The sequence below is a fragment of the Lontra canadensis genome, unplaced genomic scaffold (genome assembly GCF_010015895.1).
Source record: "Lontra canadensis isolate GAN:19392208 unplaced genomic scaffold, GSC_riverotter_1.0 scaffold160, whole genome shotgun sequence".
NCBI classification, from domain to species: domain Eukaryota; kingdom Metazoa; phylum Chordata; class Mammalia; order Carnivora; family Mustelidae; genus Lontra; species Lontra canadensis.
The window spans coordinates 819346-840879 of NW_022631154.1; positions in this window are offsets into that span (position 1 = coordinate 819346).

Genomic DNA, 21534 nt, shown 5'->3' on the forward strand with positions numbered 1-21534 from the left:
GAGCAGAATTTTTACAGGCTTTTTGTAAATCCCTTTTGTGAAAGAAGGGTCCTCTTTTTCTTAGTTTACTGAAAATTCTTTATTTTGTTTCTTTTTAATTCTTTATTTTGAATGGACATTGAATTTAATCAAATTTATCCTTTGGCCATTGAGATGATCATATTTTTCTCACCCTTTAATATATTAATTTGGTAAATGCCATTTATAGACTTCCTACTATTAAATTATCCTTGCATTCTTTTTTTTTTTTTTTTTAAGATTTTATGTATTTGAGAGAGCAAGCAGGAGCGGGGGGAGGGAGAGGGAGAATCAGGCTCTCTGCTGAGTAGGGAGCCCGACACTCAGCTTGATCCCAGGACTCCTGGGACCATGACCTGAGCCAAAGGCAAATGCTTAACTGACTGAGCCACCAGGGCGCCCTGTCCTTGCATTCTTAGGATAAACTACTCGACCATAAAGTATGACCAATCTTATATGCCTTTGTGCTCAGCTTATATGCTGTGTAGGATTTTTGCATTCGTATTAATGAACAACATGGGCTTGTGATTTCCCTTTCTCATTTTGCCTTCATCTGTGTTTTAAGACTCAAGGAATGATACAAGGAGTGTTCCATTTATATGTCCTCTGGAAGAATTTGAGTAAGATTGGAATGCTCTCTCCCTTCAACTTTCGGTAGAATTCACGTATAAAACTGTAAGGGATGGACGTTGTCTTCGTGGGAAGACATTTATTTATGTATTTTTATTGTTAAAGTAAACTCAGCCCAGGTTGAAGCTCCAGCACAAGAGCCAGAGCTGCCCCGTGGGCCGGCTGAGCCCCGTGAGCGCCCCGCGGGCAGATCTCACAATACTGCTGTAATTCGGTTAATACTTATGTGAGTGCTTAGATATCTTATTTCTCCTTGAAGTGGTTTAAGTAATATGTTTCTTGGAATTTTCCCATTTCGTCTAAGTTTAACACTTATTGGCATGTCGTTGTTGGGATGTTCTCTTCTCAATCTCTCCTGTGTTTGCAGTTAATTTCTTCTTTTTCACTTACAATATTGCTTGTAGTAGACGGTGTTCCCTCAATATTGGCTCCCCTTCTTGGAAGAGGACCAGACATCCCCACCTATTGCCATGTGGAGTGCCTCTTGTGTACCCACCCAGCTGACAGTCACTGTAGTCAAGATGACATCTATCCAAGCAGAAACCTAAAAAGATATCCTGTGTGTTTGCCCTGGCTCTGTTGATCTTTCTTCCACAAAGATGGCATGTCTGTGCCTGGGGGTCCCAGGACGGAGAGGACGTGTGGAGGAAAGTCTGACAATAGGTCTGTAGATGACATATGCAGTAGGAAAAAAAATGAGATTTGGGATTTTGTCAGTTACCACAGCGCATTACACTGAAAACTGACTGATGAATTATTTATCTATATCTTCTATTATTTCTTTTCTTAGATAAATCATTGTGGAGGTTATTTTTATTGGCCTTTTCACAGAACCAACTTTTGGCTTTGTTGATTTTCTCTGTTGTATCTTGGTTTTCTATTTCGTTTTCTATTTCTGTTTCTGCCCTTAAAATTATCTCTTTCCTTCCACTTTCTTTGAGTTTATTGTTTGTTTTCTGCTTAGTTTTTGTGCTTAGTTGATTAATTTTTAGCCTTCTCCCCTTATATAAAAAGCATCTAAGGCAATAAGATTCCCTTGGAGCACTATGTTTCATATCCCTTGTGGTTTTTTCATTTTCTTGTTTTTCTTTCTTTGTTTAAATATGCTCTGTGCCCAACATGGGGCTTGAACTCATGACCGTGGGCTCTGCCACCTGAGCCAACCAGGCACCCATCCCACAAGTTTTGATAGATACTGTTTTCATTATCATTAAATCATAAAATGTAAGTTTTTATTATGGTTTCTTCTTTGACTCGTGAATTATTTAAAAAGCATGTTATTTAATTTCAAAATCTATGGAAATTTTATTTTTTCTTATTTTTAAAGATTTTATTTATTTGACAGAGAGAGAGCACTTGTGTGCAAATGTGGGGGGTGGGACAGAGGCAGAGGGAGAAGCAGACTCCCTGATGAGCAGGGAGCCTGATGTGGGACTCCATCCCAGGACTCTTGGGATCATGACCTGAGCTGAAGTCAGATGCTTAACAGACAGCCACCCAGGCACCCAATCTATAGAAATTTTAAATTAACTTCTATCTACTTTCATTGTGGTCAGAATGTAGTTTTTGTAATACTCTTCTTTGAAATTTGTTGAGTTTTGTCTGCTTGGCTCACCAGTCATAGATAAAGGTGGTAGATTTGTCAATTTCTCCTTGTAGTTTTTATCAATTTATACTCTATATTTTAAACATATTTCATTAGGTGCCTATATATTTAGAATTGTGTTATTATAATTTGGGGATAATTAAATCTTATGTCATTACACAGTTATCTCTTTTTAATTCTTTAATGCTCTTTATCTTAAGCCTTATATTGTCTCATCTTAATATGGCCAAACCAACTTTCTTCTAGTGAAAATTTGCTTGGAATACCATTTTGGTGCTGTTATTTTCAACCTTTCTAAGTTCTTTTGCTTTAGATGTACCTACATAGATTGCTGGATTTTTGAAAAATCTTACCTGACACTCTATGTTTTGTAACTTTCAACTTTTGGTTCACATATATTTATTGTAATTCTTGATGTATTTAGTCTTCGATTCTATTTTACTTTTTTATTTCTATTTGTGCCATGTATTTTGTTTTTGGCTTTTTTTTTCTTTCTTGCATTAGTATCTTTAGATTAACTGAATTCTTTTTTTTTAAACTTTATTTATTTATTTTAGAGAGAGAGCATGGAGGGGGGAGCAGAGGGAGAGAAGCTCAAGTATGTTCCACGCTAGGCGTAGAGCCTGACGTGGGACTCAGTCTCACAACGCTGAGGTCACGACCTGAGCGGAAATCAAGAGCGTGATGCTTAACCGACTGAGCCCCACAGGCACCCCTGAGTTCTGTTTGAAACTTTCTTCCTATTCTGTGTTTTTCTTTCTTAAGATCTGGAATCATGCTGCGTCTTTTTTTGGGGGCTATTCTTGAAAGTTACCGTGTATCTTAGTTGAACAAGGTCTAAAGTCCCCAGACGCAGGGCTGATGCTCTCGGGCCGGTGCTCGCCTTCTGACAAGTACAGGACTGAGGTCCGATTGTTCGTTTCTGTCTTTTCTTTTGAACGCCACAAATCTGCCATCCTCCGACGTACGTTTGGGTTCTCGAACAGGGAAGGAAGTCGAGCCGGTGAGGTGCGCTTACAGACCAGCTCCACTTAGTGCCACGGGGATGACTCAGCCTCGCGGGACCAGCCTCCAAGCAGCCATGTGAAGTCTGTCTCAGGAAAGTCTGCCTGGGGAGTGCTTTAAAGACACCTTCAATCACTCAGTAAACTTTTGGGTAAGGAGAGGAGGAACCTCGCTGCAGACTCCTGTTTTCCTTCTGTCGTGAGGGTCAGCTGCCCCGCCCTCCTGTGTTGTCCGTGTGTCCATGTACACGTGTGTCCGTTGGCATCTGATGACTCTGCATCAGTGGGGTGGCACAGGGCGGGGGACAGGAAAGGTGCATCACGGTGTTGGCAGGAGGAGGAGGTCGGGTGTGCCAACTGCATGAGTGCGGTTGGAGTCTATGCTGACAGAGTCCCAGCTGGGGACCAGTGGCTGGAGCCGAGGTTATGGGTTCTGGAGAATGGGGAGGCCAAGAGGCTGAGGTGGAGCCATGAAGAAAACTAAAGAGAGAGACTGTTCTCAAAAGATAGAGCAGCGTTTCCGAGACACAGTTATGGGGAAAACCACCAATCCCTTAAGAGATGCGGTAATAGGGGCGCCTGGGTGGCTCAGTGGGTTAAAACCTCTGCCTTTGGCTCAGGTCATGATCCCAGGGTCCTGGGATCGAGCCCCGCATCAGGCTCTCTGCTCAGTGGGAGCCTGCTTCCCTCTCTCTCTGCCTGCTTGTGATCTCTCTCTCTCTCTCTCTCTGTCAAATAAATTGAGAGAGAGAGATGCGGTAATAGTGATTTCTTGCCGAATGAAGATTCCCTTCATTGTGCGCTCCTGTAAATGTGCTTTTACTTTTGTGGCTCTTTTCTGTCATCTGAGGTTGGATAAACATGAGTTCGAACCCCTAGCATTGGGAGTCAGTAGAGAGAAAGCAGGCTGCCGGGAGTGTGTATGGGCGCGGACATTCTCGCTGTGGTAGTTTGGGAGAGACAAGATGAAGGCAAAGAAAAGCCTTTGAAATGGCCTTTCTCAGCAGCCCTACAGGAATGTTACTAAATATGTTAAGACATCTGAGAGAGCCGGATCAGAGTGTTCTCTTATTTTCTGAGGGTTCTCAGAGGTATTACTGGCAGAATTTTTTTTTTTTTTTTTTTTTAAAGATTTTATTTATTTATTTGACAGACAGAGATCACAAGCAGGCAGAGAGAGAGGAGAAAGCAGGCTCCCCTCAGAGCAGAGAGCCCGACGCGGGGCTCGATCCCAGGACCCTGGGATCATGACCTGAGCCGAAGGCAGAGGTTTTAACCCACTGAGCCACCCAGGCACCCCTGGCAGAATTTTTCATTTGAGAGAAAGTTCGAGAAAACCTCTGGGTGCCCTTAAGGGCTTCCTTTCTCAGACTCACTGAAGTAGAGGAGAGTAGATAAAAATCCAGCAAACCTGTTTCAAACCAGAGTGTATCAGGTCAAGCACAATTAAAAGCTGGGTAAAGTATTTCTAGAAGGTCTGTCTGAAAGCATGACAACTACCAAGACAGCAAAGCCCGTGTGGCTAAGATGCCGCAGGAAAGTGTGTCCCGCGGAGGGAGACCAGCGCTCGCCCCACGTGAGCTCTCTGCCAGTTCCAGCGCTGAAGCTGAGAGGATGAGAAGAGCTTCTGGAAGTTTCACAGGGGAGGTGATACCTGGAGTTCAGGGCTCATCGGTGAGAAGGGGTCCTGGTAAGCATCCCAGGGTTCCTGTTGGACCCCAGGAGGAACAGTGAACCAAACAGCCTCCCTCACAAAGACTGAAATCCAGCTTGAGTCTCCCAATCTTAGGTTTATTTTATTTTTAAATATATTTATTTATTTATTTGACAGAGAGATAGCAAGAGAGGGAACACGAGCAGGGAGAGCAGCAGAGGGAGAAGCAGGCTCCCCACTGAGCAGGGAGACCCATGCGGGGCTCGATCCTAGGACCCTGGGATCTGACCTGAGCCGAAGGCAGACGCTTGACCGACTGAGCCACCCGGGCACCCTGACAATTCAGGTGGTTTGTCCCTACCTTAACCCCTTCTGTAAACAACCGTATATCTCTGGGCGAACACAGCCCAGTGCTTCAAATGATCTCTAACCTTTTTTGTCTATTAGGTCCAGCACTTAATGAAACACTGACCTAGAGAACAGTGGCGCCTTACCCAAACCTTGGAGAGAAGCCAGATAAAGAGAGAGCCCCACAGGAGAGGCAGGTCCTAGAGTCAACATACATGATTCTTGTGTTCCGGAAATTAAATGATAAGATGGACAATTTCAGGAGAGAACAGGAGACTATAAAAAAAGAACCAAATGGAAACTCTAGAACTGAACAGTGCCATGAAGGATACTAGTAATAAATGGGTTTAACTGTTGATTAGCATCTACGAAATAAATATAGTAACACTAATACTGCATAAAGGAGATTTTGTCAAGAGCAAGATAGAAGGAAATGAAGAGGAGTATTCCTTTTTTTTTTTTTTTTAAAGATTTTATTTATTTATTTATTCTGCAGAGCTAGAGAGAGTGCACAAGCAGGGGGAGCAGCAGCAGAAGCAGAGGGAGAAGCGGGCTCCCTGCTGAGCAGAGAGCCCCATGTGGGGCTGGATCCCAGGACCCTAAGGTCACGACCTGAGCCGAAGAAAGATGCTTCACCGACTGAGCCCCCCAGGCACCCCTGAAGAGGAATATTTCATAATGATAATGAGGTCAGTTCATTAAGAAGATAGAACAGCATAAAATTAGTAAATACCTAAGAACGAAGCCTCAGAATATGGAAGACAGAAACAGTGACAGTAAAGGGAGAAAGAGAGAAGTGGTTGGTCGAGGTGGGAGACGCCAGCGTGGCGCTGTCATTCCCCGGAGGACTGAAGACAAGGCACAGCAGGTAAGTGTTTCAAGTGCTAGAACATTCTAGAACATTTGCCAAAGTTGGCTACAATGTTAGACCATAAAGCAACTCAGCAACTGTTGAGTGATTGAGATCAAACCAAGACTATCCTCTGGCCGCAGAATTAGTTTAGAAATCAGCAACGAACAAGCGAACTCAGATACCCCAAATGTTCAGAAGTCGAGCGACACACGTGTGAACTTGTGGCGGAGGGATCCGGTCACAGCGGAGAGGATCGTGTATTTTGAACTAACTACGTTGAAAATACCTAAGCTTGTAGGAGGCGGGAAAAGCTCTGCTTGAGGGAAAATCTGTGACCTTAAAATTGATCACATATCAATGAAAGCGCAGAATATGTACACGTATATGTATCACAATATGCAAAGTAGGAAACAAGGCTGAAAATTAGTGATGTCAGGGTCCGTCTTAGGAGGTTAGAATCGGAACAAACCACAGAGTAGAAGGAGCGCGGTAATGCAGAGTACAACAAGCAGAGCACAAGTTCACAACACACTCCGTAAGGGTGCGAGTTGGTCCTTCGAAATAACTGATAAAATACGGAAAAGCCTTGGTCCCATGTCAAGCCCAGAGGAACAAGGCACAGAAAACCAGCACCAAAAGGGGACAGAGCTGTGAAATTTCAGAAGGTCCCTAGAGATCTAACGTGCACCTGAGACTGAGAAGCTCTGAGGGTGATGTGGAGAACCCCTGGGTCGGTATCTTTGGATTCTTCCCCCTCTCTTAAGCCTGTTCACTTTCCCCCAGTGAAGAATCTTCCAGCTTCCTGCCTGGAGGCACAAACCTGGTTGCTAGCTTTCTGGAAGTCAGCAGGCGAGAGGGCCGAGGCTTCTTACTGTTCAAAACAGAAGCTCTCCCTGTATCCTTCCATCCTCCTAACGGGAGCTCTCGCCTCTGCTGGATCTGGTGACCCTAGACCAGGTGTCAAAGCCCAAGGCCCCCACTAGGGAGCGAGAGGCAGCCCCGGGGGAAGAGGGAGCGCGGACGGTCTTGCCGTTTCTGCAACAGACTTTCCATCAGGGTTTCATCTCGGCCCCTGCCGGTCTCCCCAGCGGTCCCGGCACCCTGCGCGGCCGAGGTGGGTTTGGTGCGCACCCATCTGCCTCCTGCACACAAACCTTTTCTCCAGTCTCTCACCCTGCAACCCGGCCTGTGCTGCCATGCGTTGTTTGCACGTTTTTAATTATAATGAGGTCAGATCTGTCCAAATCTGCCCCTTTCCCTCGTGCTATGTTCCGCCCAGTTCGCGGGGGGAGCCGCTCTGTCCTCCCTTCACCCCCCTGACCGGAACTATCACACTCATGCGTCATCACCTACTGCAGACCGAGTGTCCGCCGGTACAGGCTCTCCGTGAAGTTCCGCTGACTTCGGAAGGTTCCTGCCCCAGTACGACCCCTCCTGTCGCTGTCCCCCTCAGCCTGCTCCCGCCTGCCCTCCAAGGTAACGGTACCCGCGTTTCTCACCACCTCCCTCGGAGGTGCGAGGATCATGCTCCAGCTGTCGTCCTACCCCTCACCTTCGTCTCCTTTCCATGCAGCTCTAGCCTTAGAAGCAGAAACTGTTGTTTATAACACATGGTCTTCCCTGAGAATTTGACATGTACAGAAAAACAAAAACTTAATTTACTTCTCCCACCACCCAGAGAAATGCTTTAGAAGCAGGGAATCGAATGTCTGCTGTGGTGGGTCCCCTGTGCCTTGGGGCCAACAGAGCCCCCTTTCCGGGAGGCCTCCAAGGTCAGGCGGGGCTGCTGCCCTCCCCAGGGTGGGCCTGGCTCCCCCACGCAGCCGCTGGGGTCTTCCCCACCCTGTGAGGGGCTCGGGAGGCTTCCCCCTGCTGCCGTTGTGATGGAGGATGGTTGTGAGCTCAGCCGTCCAGAGGCCAGTTAGTCCCCGGGGGAGCGAGCCAAGGAGGGAGGGATGACGGTGAGCCCTGCCCTGTGAGGCCCAGGGCCTTCTCTGGGGCGAGCGAGGGAGAAGCGGCCTGGAACCCACTGCCTGGGACCTGCGTTCCACTGGTCTTCGTTTGAATGTGGCAGAAACAAAGCAAAATTGGAAGTGGAAGAAATACTGACCTTGAGATAAAGCTTCCTTTGAAACAGTTTCTAGAAGGTCCTTTAAAGCCAAACAAGACACATAGTGGAGACGTTTTGAGGTTGAGGTGAGCGCGCTGTGTTGACGTGAGGCCTCTCCGTGAACAGGTTACGGTTCCAGGACAAGTTAGTCACTCAACGCAAAAACTAAAAGCCACCTCCAGTGTCTAACCAGTCGGCCAACCAAACACATCCCGTCACGTTTTTCCTTTTTAAAGTAGAACAAATGTCTTTTTTTTTTTTTAAGATTTTATTTATTTATTTGACAGACAGAGATCACAAGTAGGCAGGGAGGCAGGCAGAGAGAGAGGAGGAAGCAGGCTCCCTGCTGAGCAGAGAGCCCGATGTGGGGCTTGATCCCAGGACCCTGGGATCACGACCCAAGCCGAAGGCAGAGGCTTAACTCACTGAGCCACCCAGGCGCCCAGAACAAATGTCTTTTAAAATGTAAGCCCTTGGCCTGTAGTTGGGGTCACTCCCACTCCAAGTTACTAGGGGAGAAATTCGTAAGGAGGAGACTGAACTATAAGCAAGATATTCTTTTATGTTAAAAAAAAGATCCACTTTCAGAAAAAATAAAAATGCAAAACAGGAGAAGAAACGCCAGCTATCACCTGCGAGGACCTGAGGGGAACTCACTTAATCCCAACGGTCCCTCTGTCCCTCAGAGGGTCCCCTCCCACTCTCCTGTCTTCAGCCAGTGAGGATTAAACCAGTTCTCAGTGTGGTCTTTGTATCCAATTTCTTGTAATGTCCCAATGGTTAAAAAACACAACTTTTCTTAGAGAGTCTTAAGTATTTTGGATGAAGCTTGAAGCTAATTCGGCCGCTGGCACCAAATTTCTCCAGTCCATTTTGTTCCAGGAAGAAGTGTGTTCTGTTGGGAGTAGTGTCATCACCACGCGGAAGAGCCCATCTACATCTGAGGCCATATTTAACGAACGCAAAATCTACTTTATATCACTGTCTTCCCAGCCCAAGAATGTATGATGCCACCCAGTGGAAGTGTGGCCTGTTTACGGTTCCATTGGCTTAGAAAGGATCACCCCCAAACTGGGCAGGTGTAAGTGGCTTTGGGGGGGAGCTGAGGTCCCTGCTCAGGGCAGGCTGTCACCCAGCAGTGCAGGGGAGGAAACACTTGCACTCATGTCTCTCAGGCCAGGTAGCTGTCCAGAGTGTCTTTTTTACCGTAAGCTCCCCTGCGATTCTCTCATGAATGGGGCTAAAACACTCCCTTGGGTTAGCGTAACAATCGTACTTATATCTGTCTTTGGTTTATTTCTTATTCTCCACCCCAGCAGTCTTCCTGTTCACTTTTCAATCTGGAAGGTCACCGTGCTCAGCTGAGGGGAGATTCCTGTGTGACAGGCACAGGGAAAGGGCCCTGTGTCCGGGGCCTCAGAGCCTCTGACTGGCTCTGCTGGATGCTCCTCTGGGACCTACCCTGGCCATGTCCTGAAATCACCAGGATCTCAGTGTCCACACCTCTATAACCAGGATAATAATATCCTTTTTGCTCACTTCATAGAGTTGTTGGGAGGCTCACATGATGTAACAGCTAGGAAAGGACTTTGGGAGTGAAAAAGTGCTAGATGAAAGTGTTGCTCCTTACCACATAGCATCCGAGCTGTTTCTGAAACAGTCCTTCATTGTAACTTGTGCACCTAGTTACCAAAATTCCACTTGTCTACGACTTAACCACTTCCGGCAAATTCGGTAGTGACTTCCTTACTTAGTTCCTGGGTCAACACCACCACCACCACCGACAACAACAACAAAACACAAAACCCAGGCACTGGAATGTGAACATGTGCAGTTTCAGGCATCCAAGGGTAATGTGTTTCCCACATGGGTTTGGACCTCGGGGCGAGCCAGAGCTTCCCTCCTCGCCCACTGCTACTGGTAAGTAGTGTTTTGACAAGCAGCACCGCTTCCCAGAGAGAAGCCTTTCAGGGGCCTGCTCCTTTTGGGGCGCTGCAGTTCCCCTCACCCCCCTCGCAGGTTTGGCCAGGGCTCCCATGCAGCTGATGACACTGGCACACGTGGGGGTTGCGTGTGGTCCTGCTGTCTCCGAGGAAAGAAGCCAGGGAACCACTCCATTTCTTACTCGGCCACTTGGCTGCCATTCTGGATGCCATCCCAGGTAGTGTGGTTCTCTCTTTAAACACTGGCATCCCAAAGTGGCTGGGTCTTTGGCCCAGTGATAAAACAGGTTGTTGTGTTAATAGCCACCTTCATCCCATCAGCTTGGGAAAGGGAATTGAGGCTTTAAGATACCATGTATAATAGCAAAGCAACATGTTACATGTAGGAATAGACAAGACATGTAAGCTCTCCGAAGAAAATTGTACCATGTTATCAAATAATTTCTTTTTTTTTTTTTAAAGATTTTATTTATTTATGAGAGAGAGAGAGAGAGAGAGAGAGAGCGAGCACAGGCAGACAGAATGGCAGGCAGAGGCAGAGGGAGAAGCAGGCTCCCTGCAGAGCAAGGAGCCCGATGTGGGACTCGATCCCAGGACGCTGGGATCATGACCTGAGCCGAAGGCAGCTGCTTAACCAACTGAGCCACCCAGGCGTCCCTTATCAAATAATTTCTTAAAAAAGGATGAGCCAGGGGCACCTGGGTGGCTCAGTGAGTTAAAGCCTCTGTCTTCGACTCAGGTCATGATCCCAGGGTTCTGGGATCGAGCTCCACTTTGGGCTCTGCTCGGCAGGGAGCCTGCTTCCTCCTCTCTCTCTGTCTGCCTCTCTGCCTACTTGTGATCTCTCTCTGTCAAATAAATAAATAAAATCTTTAAAAAAAAAAAGGATGAACCATGTTCATGGATAGGGCAACTCCTAGCACATCAGTTGCAAATCCAATAAAATCCCCTCCTTCCTCTCCTTAGCCCCCCTTCGATCCCTCAGCAGGGAGTCCCCTCACTGCTAACTTCTCTTCCATCTGCTCTCACTGAACTTAGTTCAGGCTCCCATTTCCCTCCCAAATGAAAGACCTCTTCCCTGTTGCTTCTTGGCAATCTGTCTTCCCGCGATGCAGCTCTTTGACTGCCCAAGTCCTTGTGTAGACACGTGTCCCGCTTACTACTCTCCAGTGGTTCACTATCATCATTGGGAAAGAGCCTGGATTGCCTAATGAGGTGGCCAGGATCCTCCCCGTTTTGCTCCACTCCCCTGCAGAGCTGTCTAGCTCCCCAGGAGGCCTGGGCTCTTTGTACTGGGCTCACTTCTTCTGGTCGCCCCACCCTGTCTCTGCCTCCTTCACTCTGTCATCTGGTGAGCTCCTGCTGAGTGTTCACAACCGACATCAGCTCTGATCCCCTCCAGGAAGCTTTCCTCCATCTGCCAGATGCGGATAATTATCCCTTTGCTATGTGGATTTGGAATCTGTCTCGTGGTAGGTAGGGTTACCACATATCCTGGTTCATGCCTGTTGTCCCCACATCTGGGTAATGGCCAACCAAATGGAGACCAGCTACTGCCCCACGTAGTTTAACAGGATTAAAAACCAAGACTGCATTAACATGACTTGAACTCCAAGAAAGTCATGCCCAGGAAGATGAAGGGGGCAAATAGCTTTGTTGTTTGTTCCAGGAATTTCTAGAGACTCCGTCAGAGCCCCTTTTCCCAGCAGCCAATCACGCATCTGGCAACAGATGCCTCTACTGCTTGAGGCCCCCGAAACCCTAGCCTCCCTCCGTTCACCACCCTGAACTGTTATGTCATGGTCTCGGTCATCCCAGTCACCCTCCCAGAAACCATCCCTCCAAACCTTCCCAACTGGCATCCACAACTGCCTCCTCCTGAGGCAACACTAAGGAAGTGGTTTGTCCACGTAGTGGTCCCATTTCTCACATTAAGCGACCAACTGAACGTTGCTCAAAACAGGTCATTTTGATGATCTCTCTGAGGAATCACCCCTTTACTCTGAAAGGAATCCCAGTCTGGGTGATAAATTGAATGATTCCTGTTATGAATTTGTTACTCTGTTATACACAACATTTATTGTTCTCTTGTAATCCTTATAATAACCCCACAAAGTAGGTATTACCGTACTACTCTTGGGAAGATACAAAAACAAAGACCAGAGTTCAGTCAGATCCAGGATCCCATGACTACTCTAAGACGCTGGGCTACAACCCCAGGAATCTGGCACCAGAACCAGCATTCCTTTTTTAAAAAGTAGTTTACCTTTTAATTTTAAAATCACAAACTTACGGAAACGTTACTAGTACCATCTCCCCACTTCCCAAACCACCGGAGACTAAGTCGTCAGCCTGATGCCCCAAGAGCCCCAGAACTCCGGCATCTGTCCTCTGCACGAGGACAAGCTCCGCACACCAGCCCCGTGTCGGTCAAAACTGGGATGTTGACGCCGACATAGACACCGGTCTCGCGGTCATGGCTGTGAGGACCTGCAGAGCGACATCTTGTCCTGAGGTCTCCCATCTCTTGACTTCCCTTCACACTTGGCTTGCCTGTGGCGACCTCGCCGCGGTGGGGAGTGTCCGGCTGCCGTGTGCAGTGTGTCTGTGGGTTTGCTGCTGTTGGGTTAGGCTCAGCAGAGGTGGGGTCACACAGGACAGGGCTCTGGTTGGCCCCGTTGTGCTGACGTATGGTCCCCTCGCCCGACTCCGGGGCTGTCTGCCAGGCTTTTTCCCTCCGTGTAATATTTTGTGGGGGAGGCTTTTCATTTTATTTTGGATTATTATTGTGGTTCTAACTTTCTTCCTACCCCAGCTCAGCTTTACTGAAGTGTAATTGACAAATAAAATTCGTGTGTATTTCAGCCACCCGATGTGATCTAATTTGATGCAGGGATACGGTGTGAAATGCTTGCCACACGCCATCGCCTCCCGCGGTGGCCATTCTCTTAACCCACGCAACGGTCGAGTGGCTGTGTTGGGCACCTGAGACTAATATGACACGGCGGTAACTATACCAGAATAAAAAGAAAAGAAACAAACCAGAGCCGCTCTGAGATTTCCAGTTTGTAATGCTGTGTCAGTAACTGTGGCCCCTGAGGTTTGCTTTCACTCTCCAGGATGGGCTCGTCCTGCAGAATCGAGACTTGGTGGCCTCGGACCAGTGTCTCGTCTCCCCGTGCCCGCCCTTGGCGACCCCTGTGCACTCTCTGCTTCCATGGGTTCCACTCTAGTTCCCGCAGATGGGGAGGGCGCGTTGCACGGGGCCCTCCTGTCCTCCCTGCACTCAGCGTCGTGCACTCCGGGCGTCCCCAGTGCGTGCGGTGGCTTTCAGGTTGCAGGGCACGTGCGCCACCTTCTGCTCAGCTGCTCCGCCGGGCTTGGGGCGTTGCACGCCTTGGTTGTGGGGGATGAGGCGGCAACGACCTCGCGAGTGTGTGCTTCTCTTGGACATGCTGATGCTCCCCTCTCATGTAGACTCGGGAGTGGGACCACTGGGTCGTGGGTTGGGTCTGTGTTTCCCTGTCTGCGGAACGTCCTTCTGGGGATGGTACTGGGAAGCTACGGGCGCAGCGGCCCTTCCTCAACCCCTCCCGTTTGTGCACGGTTTACATCAGCCTGTTTACATCAGCCTGGATTCGTGTTTCCTGTGTCTTTCAGTGGGTTGTGATTTGCTACTTTGTTACTTATTTCGATGCACTGATTTTTCTAGATTTGGCCTCGGGGGTGTTCAAGGCGCCTGCAGATCCTCTTGACGCTCCGTCATTCTTTCTAGCGACGGTTTATGCGGGTAGAGAAGTACCTTTCGCTGATCTCAAGGGCTGAATTAGGCACATGCAGAGCGCAAGTGAACCGCTGTGCTCTGAGGACGGTCTTTCGTGTGAAAATGGAAGATTCCCACGGAACCCGAACAGATACCAGCGAGAGCAGCTTCTCGCATGGCCTCTGCTCCAGTAGGAGACTAATTAGAAACCGAAGCCTTGAATATTTTTTAGTTTATTTTAAAAAATCTGTAATTTGTTGTTTTGCGAAACTTGAGTAGTAGTTCTGCAAATTCTCTGCCGCCCTTAGGGAGTAGGTCGTGTCCACAAGTCGCTTCTCCGGCGCAGGGCAGTGAGCACCTGCCCCTCGGGGCTCCCGCGCGGGCCACGCACAGGACTGGCCCCGCCGTCCTGGGTGCACGGCCGGGCGGTCACGGTTCGGTCTCGCTTCTGCCCACAGGATGGCAGCATCTGGCCAAGCCTTCCTCCCCACCAGGGGCCTGGCCGCTTCGGAGTCGGGAAATACCCTGTTTCTCCCTGAAGTGGAGAGTACTGAAGTACTCCTGCGAAGGAGCCCTCCGTAAAACCACACGTCGTCCTCTGTGCGTGCGCTGGTCCACCTGCTCCTGCGGGAACGGCGTGATGGCATTGGGCTGTGGCACCCACTCCGGAGCGGCTCTGCAGGGCTGGAGTGTGTAGGGGCTGAAGCTGAGCCAGTGGGCTGGAGCCAGAAGCTCAGTCGTGCACAGTCGTTGGGTGACAGAATTGTTACTGGAAGAGGAAGGAGGAGACCAACGACTGGGCACTTGCTGTGTACTGTGTGCTTTGTTTTTATTTTAATTTTTAAAAAAAGATTTTATTTATTTATTTATGTGAAAGAGAGAGAATGAGAGAGTGAGAGAGCACGAGACGGGGGAGGAGCAGAGGGAGAAGCAGGCTTTCCGCTGAGCAGAGAGCCCAAAGCGGGACTTGGTCCCGGGACCCCAGGAGCCGTGTGCTTTAAAGCAGGGCTGGTCATGGGTGAGCTGGCATCGCGGTCCCCGGGGCACTGGTTCAGTCTCACGGTGCTGACCCATCCCCAGCGCTTCTGACTCAGTGGGTCTGGGATGGGGCCTGAGAATTTGCCTTTCCGTGGGTTCCCAGTGCCCCCGACGCTGGTCTAAGCTGCCACGTTTGGTCCTCAGCGGCCCTTTGCCCTTGGTGTTACTGTGTCCATTTTGCAGATGAGCAAACAGGGTCACAGAGGTTCACCCCTCGCCTAATGCCACCCCCTGCTAAGCGGGGCTGGGCTCAGACACTGCTCAGCCGGACGCCAAGCCCCCTCTCTGTCCACTGCACTGATTTCTAGGAAAAAGGGTTAGGGTTAATTTGTAACAGTCGATCTGCCAGTCTTCTGGAGCTAGAGGGAGGGAGGGGGCGGCCGAAGCCGCCAGCAGGTGCGCTGGTGCGTGAAGGGACATGAGGCTTTGCTACTCATTTCAAATTAAAATGTCTTTGGAAACAAAATATCAATGTTATAGGTATTTTAATCACCAAACTCCAACTTTGAAGCTAGAATGGGACATGAAATAAGGCACAAGTAAGTAATTACAAAATCCATTAGCTTGCGGTAGAGAGAAGACACAGTCTGTCCGTGGAAATAAATGAGAAACTAAAAGCTGGTCGGCCTTCTCCGGGAGTGAGTCAGCACATTCAGGCCTCGGCTCCAGGCACCAGCTGCTGAGGCCCTGGTGTGTCGGCCCCTGTCTTACGAGAACCTGGTCTCTGTTTCTTACCAGGCGCAACTCGCCTCCACCCACCCCCCACCCCGATTTTATACAAAAAATGAAACCTGGTTTCTCAGAGGCAGGGATGGATTTTATTCTGAGTATTTGTGGGAAGGGCGGGGACGTGGAGGAAGAGGGTGGAGACGGGCGACCTTGGCTGGGGTTGCCCGTCTGGCTGGAGACCACGGCCTCCTCCCTGTGGCCAGGCTCCGGCTTGGCTCCGGTGCCTCCTCTGGAGTCAGGCCTCACCTGTCTGGTCCAGACCCAGCAGGCTCACCTGGGCTTTCAAACAAAGCCGAAGAAGGCTTGTTAATAGTCACGGCAGGGCAGAGGCGGGCCACTGGGGACTTCTAGAGAGGGTGCTGCCTGGCTGCCCAGCCCCCAGCAGGTGAGTCTCACCAGCTACCTCGGCGAGCGGTCTCCAGGGAGAAACTCAGTTGTTAGAACCTGTTTGTTCTGAACTTCCAGAGCAGCCCCAGATCTGAGGGTTTCTGAGTGTTTCCTCTTCCTCCCATCCTTGAAAAGAGTCACCACTAAGTACTTGGAAATGAGTGCCTCTGTCTGGGCCCAGGGTCGTCCCCAGAGCAGCAGAGTCACCTGGCTCAGCGCTGGGAACAGGGAGTGTGGACGAGCATCACCTACCCGCCCCCCGCCCCCCGGCCTGCCGCTGCCTCTCCAGCTCCCCAGGAGGGCTGCAGGCCAAGCGCTGGGCTTCCCAGGGACTGTGAGCTCGCCGGGAAACGTGGTGGCTTGGGAGGAACAGAATGCCATAAAGCACGATCGTAAACTGAGAAGTTTTACTAGACAAAGCAAAAACAGCACGTGAAAATGTTCCTTGGTCTTGCGGTCAGGAGTCGTGGCTTTCAGGGGCTGCAACAGCGGCCGGTGGTCTTGGCTCCAGGTTTTCCTCGCCTGTCAACTGCGCACCCGCCATCCGCTGGTCGGCCGCAGCCCAAGCTCAGCGGCCCTGCTCGGGGAGGCCGGGGCTCCTGGGCTGCTTCCAGGTCCAGGTGGAGGCAGGGAATTCGTGGGTTGTGGGTCGAGCCCCGCATGGGGTTCTGCGTTCCGCCGGGAGTCGGCTTGGGATTCTCTCCCTCTGCCCCTTCCCCTGAACTCTCACACGCTCTCTCTAAAAGAATAAATCAACCCTTGGGGGGCGGAGGATCACCCTATGATCCAGTACTTCCACTTCTGGGTATCACCCAAAGGAAACGGTGGTATCGCCCAGACAAGACTGTGGCCCCATGTTCACTGCGGCTCTGCTGGTAGCAAAACCCCGGGCGCAGAGACAACCTACATGGCCACTGACGGCTGGACGGCTGGATAAGGAGAACCCGAGGGACACCGTGGAGTATTGCTCAAGTATAAAAAAGAAGGAAGTCCTGCCGTTTGGACCCCACGGGCAGACCCTGAGGGCATCGTGCTGAGTGAAGCAAGTCAGACAAAGACCAGATGATCTCACTTCTCCACGGAATCGGAACAAGACCGGACCCCAAACTCCCAAGCTCAGAGACACGGAGGACAGATCGGTGGTACCGGAGGTGGGGTTTTGGGGTGAGTGAGACGGGTAAAGAGAGTCAAAGGAAACAAAGTCCCGGTTAGAAAATAAAGCAGCCCCGGGGACGGGACGCCCAGCATGGTGGCTCAGGCTGGTAGCGGCGCCTTGCCTTGGCCCGCGCTGCTCAGAGAGCCCATCTGGGAAGTCCTCATCTCAAGAAACCAAATCGTAACTGTGTGGAGACAGCTGTTAAGCAGACTTGCGTTAGGTCACATGGTATGCAAATACGGAATTGCTGGGCTGAGCACGGCCGAGTACGATGCTGTAGGTCAGTGAGACCTTCATAAAAACTAGTCAGAGATACACATAGAATATATAAACTATATAAAATGCAGGTAAGTCAGGTGGAGCCACAACGATCCTCCTCCTCCACGTTATCTGTAAAAGCAGGACGCCACTGCACTGGTCACAGCGGTCAGGCGGGCGGAGGGGTCCCACCTGTGTGCTGCTTGCGGGAGGGGCGGCTCGCCGCAGGACCCTGGCCTCGGGAGCGGCTCAAGGACTCTAACACCCCTGCCCGGCCGCCTCTCTCTCACCCTGCTCTCCGCCTTTCCTTGCCTAATTCGTATTTCAGCCAATATTTGCTCACCGTGCTGGGCGTTGGGGATACAGACACGCCCCAACGTGGACCCGGCTTGCTGCTACTCGGCACCCAGAGTCAGGTGGCCCCCCCGGAGGAAAGGCTGCCTCCACGCAACGCGCTCACCGCAAAAGCTAAGAAAGCCCAGTGTGGCTCTGCTGCAGCAGACACGGACTCTGAGGTCTGGCGGACCTGGGCGCGGACCCTGGCTGGCTTCCTCTACGGTGAGCGGGGGTCAGGAACACCTGCCTTTCCAGGCTTGTGTGACGTCTACTGGAGAAGCGGGCCGGAGAGACACACGGCCAGTAACGTTACTGAGCACTCACTTTGTGTCCCAGGCGTGTTTCCTAGACTCACCCACTGGGAACTTACAGTCTCCCCACGAGGCAGGTACCACCACCTGTTTCCGGAGGCCCAGAGACGCTGAGCAGACTGCCCAAGGCCAGCCAGCCAGTCTGCTGCAAGCCGGCCCCGAATCCAGTGTCTGGGTCCACAGCTGGGGTCTCCCTCGCTGCCCCACATGGCTTCTCAGCCGTCCGCCTGCGGGGCTTGGGAAGGAGGAGCCCTTTGTGCTAACCCTGGGAGGTTCTGGCTCGGGAGGTCGGGGGCGAGAGCCAGGGAGGTGAGTCTGGGAGAGCTCTCCGGGAGATCCTGACGTCCAGGCTAGGAACCAGCACGTGTTTAAACCAAAGGGAGTCACTGTCATCGGAGTGAGGGATGTGTAGACCAAAAGTGGGTCTCTCTCTTTTTTTTTTTTAAGATTATATTTATTTATTTATGTGACAGAGAGAGACACAGCGAGAGAGGGAACACAAGCAGGGGGAGTGGGAGAGGGAGAAGCATGCTTCCTGCTGAGCAGGGAGCCCGATGTGGGGCTTGATCCCAGGACTCGGGGATCATGACCCGAGCTGAAGGCTCGGCTCAGCTTAACGACTGAACCACCCGGGCACCCCCAAAAGTGGGCATGGAAGGATATGGCGGGGTTTTCTTGGCAAAATGTAGGTAAGGACGCTCCAGGGGGAAGGAGCATGCAAACCCATGGGAACTAACTCGGGCTCACGGGCCTGAGTTGTGTGTGTGTGTGTGTGTGTAAGTGTGAGCCAGGGAGCTATGGGGGGTGGGGGGCTGGGGAGCGGGTCGGGGTCCCCACAGACGGGGGACAGCACCTGGGGAACTGTCTTGTGGGATGTGACATGATTTGATCTGTAGATGGTCTTTATTTAGAAGCTTGTCTTTTTGATTCCAAGAACTTTGGCATGTTGCAGGAAACGAGCATAGCAGTGAAAGGAAATAGCGATTTATAATTGATTTAGCCACGAGCATCATAGCGCGTTTGGTGAGAACAGGGAGTAGAATGTTGAAAATTGGATGCACTGTGAAGTGTTATTTCGCTGACTTCATCTTCAAGAAACAGGAGGAAGAAGGTATTTTCGCAGAGCGGCGCAGGGAGGCGTGACAGGGGCAGGGAACACCAGTCTCTGGGCCAGTCCTTGACCCCATGGAGGGTGGTGAGGACAGCCTGACTCACCGGCAGGGGACGAGCCCCGAGCTGCGGGGGCTGCTGGCGCGGGGTCGTGGCTCTGGGCATCCCCGCCTGCGGGAAGGAGACAGGCAGAGCGCAGTGAGAGCAGACTGGGGGCAATTTGTCAGCTCCCCCCACTTCCCGGGGACGGCAAGATTGTCGGGACTGTGCTTTCGAGGCCGGGACACCCTGTGTTAACCTCAGGACGGTGGGGCGGTGGGGGGGGTTTGTGGACTCCCAGCTGTCCCGTGAGCTGTGTGAGCCCCGCGCTCCATGTGGGGCCGCGGGGACACCCTGCTGGGGTTCCCAGCCCTCTGGACCTCAAGCTGGTGACTCCGCTGAGAGAGGCGAGGTGCAGAGGGGAGGGCACCGTCTGTCCCTCAGAAGAGGGGAAGCTAAGGGGGAGGAGTCCGCTCCCTCTGGGCCAAGCGGGAAGGTTGGGGGAGGCTCCACCCGGTGGAGGAAACACAGCGAGGCCCGAGGCCCGTGCCTGGGGCGGCGGTGGCCCCAGCTGTCAACGCACCTGTCTTCGCCGCCAGCCTCCCCCCACAGCACTCCTGCCGTCCCCATTTTAGAGACGGGGACACGGAGGCACGGAACTCCTTCTCCTGCAGAGTAGGAGCCAGTAAGCCCCCAAGTCACCCTCAACCAGTGGGGCCGGCTCCCGGTCCAGGACTCGGGCCCAGCCGGGCTCTCGCTCCTCGGGGAAGGGCATGTGGGCGCTTCTTCCTTCTCGCCTCAGCGCGCAGGACCCCCTGCCACGGGCCCCACGGTCTCTGCGGACCGAGGCTCTGCTCCTGACCGGCGGAGTCTGGAGGTCACTTACGGGCACCTCCTCTGTGCCCTGCTGTCCCGGACCCCGCCATGGTGGTGTGCCCGCGGCCCCGTGGCAGTCCCCGCATCGGGTCCCCGTGCCCGCTGACTTGACATGGTGTCGCCGCCCTTGGCCGCAGCTTGCGGTGCCTGCGGGGGGACACCTGCCGCACCGCGTGCTTGAAGACGGACGAGGACACGAATGCCCGGGCTTACCTACCCAGACGGAAGCCTGGGAGAGGTTCAGGGGCCGAGAGCTCCCGGGCACCTCCCCGAGTCCATGGCCACGGCCGTGTTAGCTGTGCCCAACTCTGCACCGCAAGGCTGCTCTGCCCTCGCGTCCTGGCGCGCTTTCGCCGCTGGACGGTCCTCCGTCCGCCCCTCTGCTGTCCTTCAGCTCAGCTCCCGCGGCATCCCTGCGTCTTAAAAACAATGCTGGACCGTCAACCTTCCCCAGCGGGGCCAAGCTCCTTCCCACGCAGCTGCGCCTGTGGCAGTCGCACCAGCAGCGGCCCAGCGCTCCCTTCCTTCCTTTCAGGTGTTTTCTGTCTGACCCGGGGGTGTGGACTAGTGAGCTGTGACTCCCGTTTCCGTGTCCTCGATCACTAGCACAGTGGACCAGCGTTTCGTGTCTCTGGCCTGTCTTGATTCCTCTTTTGTGAAATTCCTGTTCCCTTTCTTGTGCCTGTTTCCCCGCTCGGCTTCCTGGATTTTGAGCGTTGGTGGGTGCAGACTTCCCCCAACTCACACCGCATCTTCGCACTTTAGAAAAAATGGAAGAGAAGGATTAAGGATAAGATGAACTCTTCCTTATTCAGACTTGTCAGTCATTCTCCCTACGGTCTGGGTTTTTGGGGTTTTGTAAGAAATGATCTCCGTTGTCTTCTGTCACAGTTTTTCCTTACATTTATGTTTTTAACCCAACCAGAGTTCATTTTTGTGTATGAATGCAGATAATCATTGCTTCAGTGCTGTTGATTGAAAAGTCCGTTTTCCCAGGCTGATTTGCAAGGCCCGTCCTCTAATCAGTCAAGTTTCCATAAATGGGTGAGGCTGTCTGTAGACTCTCTTGTGCCCCATTGTTCAAAGACCATGTCCCCTTAATGACTAGAGCTTTGCGAGGGCAGTCTTTTTTTTTTTTTTTTTTTTTAAGATTTCATTTACTTATTTGACAGAGAGAGAGATCACAAGCAGGCAGAGAGGCAGGCAGAGAGAGAGGAAGCAGGCTCCCCGCTGAGCAGAGTCCGAGGCGGGGCTCGATCCCAGGACCCTGAGACCATGACCTGAGCCAAAGGTGGACGCTTAGCGACTGAGGCACCCAGGCGCCCCCTCCATTCTGCTTTTCTTAAAATTGCTTTCAACTCGTTT